The sequence below is a fragment of the Capra hircus genome, chromosome 29, assembly GCF_001704415.2.
Source record: "Capra hircus breed San Clemente chromosome 29, ASM170441v1, whole genome shotgun sequence".
Taxonomy (NCBI): domain Eukaryota; kingdom Metazoa; phylum Chordata; class Mammalia; order Artiodactyla; family Bovidae; genus Capra; species Capra hircus.
Window position 1 is genome coordinate 46,024,233 of NC_030836.1, and position 4,371 is coordinate 46,028,603.

The following is a 4,371-nucleotide window of genomic DNA, read 5'->3' on the forward strand; positions in this document are numbered from 1 at the left end:
TTCACCTTAACAGATCATAAGACACATGGTTGAAACCAGGGCATTCATGAGTTTACCACATTCAATGATCACAACTCGGGTTATGCTGGCCAAAATGGAATCTGCGCAGGGTCTCCTGTGGCTGAGAAAACAGTTGCATAAGTCCAATAGGCCTGTTTATTCTCACAGAGATATTTTCTTCAAGCAGCTTATTTGGCAAGTGTCATCTGCGACTTGGAAACTTCAGCCTCCTGCCATAATCCGCCTACTACATTTTGGGGTGTCCTTCAACTATAGAGTTGAGGAGACATCCATTGCAATTGCCTGTGAACACACGATACCATAGTTTTCACAACATCTCTCTTTTCCAGCTCCAGTGTCCTTTCTCACCCGAATAACCTAGAAGAAAGAGGCAGAACTGAGATTCCTTTGATGTGTTTGGGTACGCAGGTAAGGAGGCTCGCTGGCAGCTAGACTTCCTTTAGATACTGGAGCAGGGTTTCCTGTGGGTCTCCTGGGCCAAGACTTTCTATGTCTCTCCATTTCTCTGATTACAGAAATAGCTTCATTCGCCTCCATGACCTTTGCTGAGTTCCAACGGGTCGATTCTCAGCAAGTTGTTAGTTGGGAAGGAGGAATGGCAACACCGGGAAGACACAGTCAAGAGAAGCAGTTATTCAGTCCTTGGGGCACAAGTCTGGTTCGCCCATCAACAGATACACAATATCTTTGACTGGTTTTCAGATAGCTGAAACCGCCTCCAAGCGGGAGAAAATTAACAGTTAAATGAACCTGGCAATGGCTGACCACAAGTATGGAGCCCAGACTTAATTGGAACCTGAATGTGATGCTGCATTCTATTATCATCATACCTAATTCGGTAAGAAATACGCCATGAGTTGATCATGGCCCTCTTTGAACAATTACTATAAACTTTCTATCTTCTCCAAGTGGGGACCATAGTTTTTTTTTTTTGAGGCAGGAGTCCCTGGTCCCCCTTTGCCTGGCAAGTATAAAGCTATCCGTTTTACTTCAACGCCCTAAAACTGTTTCTGAGCTCGATTTGGCATAAGTTTATAGAGAAGCTGAGCTTTTTTGGCATCACTTTGGGAGGTGAGGAGCTGATCTGATGACCTGAGCCTTTGCTGATCTGAGAAGGAAGAAAACCCTGGCCTCATACATGTGAAGATGACATGCTGCAATCTTGCAACTCACTAGGAGCCAGGCCCAGCTCTGAGAGTCTTCCATTCTAAAATCAGAATTGCATACCATCCCGAAGATGCTCTGCTCAGCAAGAAGGCCATGAACTTCCTTATCCCTCAATCGCTGGCTCAGATTTGACATTGTAATAGAAGGTCAGGCTTTGTATGCTGAATCTGAGGTCATACTGTCAACGCCTGACTGGAAGAAGATAGAAAGTAAAACCAACAGGCTCTCAAGGAAATCTATTCAGAACCTCAGTCGTTCCTTTTTCTATACAACAGAATAGAGAGTTAACGATAAAGAAAGGTCAACTAGCAAAGCTCATAAAACTCACTCGCAGCAGCGCAGAAAATCAATTGGTCATTCAGCCCATTGGCACATTTTCATGTATTTTTAAAAATTTTCGCTTTTGAGGTTATTTTCATGTATTTTTCAGATGACTCGCTTTATATGTACAGCACCCGTTCTCAGAATATGGATCTGAGAATAGCCAGCCCTAAAAGAAACACAACTGAATCAAGGAAGGCAAATATTAGACTCTCCGCAGACTCATACTTTTTGTTCCATGTCTCCAGAGAGTTATCAACTCTCCAGCTAGCCCCAAACACAGACCAGACAACAACACAACAGAACCGCACCAGTGCCACCCACCAGCAGAGCAGGGTTGAGAACCACTGCTTAGAAAAAATCACGGGCTGAGGATACTCCATTTGGCCTTTCATATTGGAGTTGAAATTGCTTAATGCAGAAGCCAACAGCAGCCCCAGGCTACTCATTCACTCACTTGAGCCCAAAAGGAAACCCAACACTTATATAAAGCTCTTAGAAGCTCCTCCCATGTTGAGCAAATTAGAGAAAACTTAACTTCAAACCGAAGCTTTTGCATTCAAAAACTCAGTTAACACAGGCCCTCTGTTTAAGTCTGCATACCATTTTCTGCCTGGTAAAGGCCAGAGATGGCCACTCAGAGAATGACTCTGGCCCGCCCAAGGCCTCAAGACCTGGCCAGCTGAGACTGGACAACTACCTGCGACAAAGGATGGCCGCGTAGGGATATTGCTGAGCAATAGCCATGTCCATGCGTCGGGATCACGCAGTTTTCGCGTGTTGTGGCAGAAGGGGCAGCCTCGGAGTGTGAAATCCCAGAGAAGGCGCTCGGAGATGCTTTAAGCTGGATGCAAGTGGCACTCCTCTCTTCTCTTCTGTTTTGGGAACCAGAAGTGGAGTGATGAGAACACGTTTCTGATTTCGCTGAAGCTGTGTTCCGGTAAGCCTGGCTCAAAGAACAAAGTCAGTCCAATTTGCCAGCCACGGGGCTGCACAGACTGAGGTCTTATTCCCTTTGTATAACAGTTCTTGGCTTTTCAAAGAACAGTAAGCTCTGTTAAGTCATTTTTTTCCTGGCCTTTATCTCCTTTCTCTTCCCTGCATGCATGCGTGCTAAATTTGCTTAGTCATGTCTGACTCTTTTGCCGACCTATGGCCTATAGCCTCGCAGCTCCTCTATTCATGGATCCTCCAGGCAAGGAGTACTGGAGTGTATTGCCGATGCCTCCTCCCGGGGATCTTCCTACCCAGGGGATTCAAACCATGTTCCTGCATTGGGCAGGTGGGTTCTTTCTGGCTATGCACCACCTGAGAAGCCCTTCTGCTTCCCATCTCTTCCCAATTTCCATTTTAACCTTTCTCCCTCTCTTTCTGTGATTGTTTCATTTCATTCTCGAGCTGGTTTGTCTATGAGGTGGCAGTCATCGTCATTATTAGTCACTGCATTTTAGCCCAAGCCAAGCCTGCTCTTCCTTGGCTCCTGCTTTTCGCCCTGTACTGTTGCACTGGAGCGGTCCATTTGATGCACTTTGCCTCATCCACTAATGCAGCCAGATGTGGATTCTTGGAAATGGGGTCGAGCTGGCTTAATTTTAGAAATGCTAAAGTGGTCGCAAGTTCTTAAATGCCCCAAGAAGTTGGGCGCTCAAGCATGCTCCCATGACACCTTGTCCATGACTCCCACTGTGACAGTAGTGGGCTCAACCAAACACACATAGCAGTGGTTATGACACCCATGCACAGGAATGTATCTCTGGGTTTCCAAACAGGAACTGTGGGGTCTCATGTTCAGTGCTCAGCCTGCTGGTGGCGGGAACACATTCTTTCCCTAAGCTGCTACCGTGCTCAGGCAACATTATCATTAGCCCAGTTTGATTCAATGAGGCCTGCAGACAGCTGAAAGATTTCAAACGTGGCAAAGATTTTAATGATTTCCTATTCAAATTGGCCATTTCCACCTGAAAACAGGAACTGAGTCACAGGGTATGGAGGGATGTCAGGTTTGGGGAAAGTAGTGAGTGAAAGTGAAAGTCACCTCAGTCGTGTCTGACTTTTGGCGACCCCATATGACTACACAGTCCATGGAAATTCTCCAGGCGAAATTACTGGAGTGGGTAACCTTTCCCTCTCAGGGGAATTTCCAACCCGGGACTGAACCGGCAGGTCTCCTGCATTGCAGGCAGATTCTTTAGCGCAGCTGCGGCTACAGGGAAAGCCCTGAGGAAAGTAAGAGAAGCAGAAAGCTCCAGTACTTGCAGAAGAAACAGGTTCATAACGTTGGTAACATGGATCAAATTTAGAGGGCTTGGAGAACCACAGTTCCATAAGGTGGGTGGAATGGGTCACAACAGATAAGGCAACTTCTCCCCTTGTTGATGATTTCCAAATGGCTTATGGAAGTAAAGCATGGAAGAAGAAGCCGCAACCACAGAACAGAAACAACATAAGGTCTTGGAGCAGCAGAGCCTAGAGGAGAAGCAGGATGATGAGTGGGAGCTAGGGGACTCTGGAGGGGGCTAGATGCTGGCTTAGGGAACCCCTGTATCTCTGAGTACCCCATGCCTTTTTCAGTTCCCCATGGTGAACAACGTAGATGCTAATAGGTGCAGACTTGGAACCACCAATACTGAGTTCAGAGACTGAACTCTGAACTGACGGTTCTGAGACTTCAAGGACCTAGGAAGAAAGTGAAGTCAAATGAAAGGAATATGTTAGTGGGCAAAGCTGGGTTTCAGTGTCCATTCCGCTCATTTCTTCCATCAAGATTTACTACAGTGCCAATCTATTTCATTTCTGTTAGTTTTCTATAGCCCTAAACTGGTGCTTCTGCAATAACTCTTCTATTCACCTAGCACCACTCCA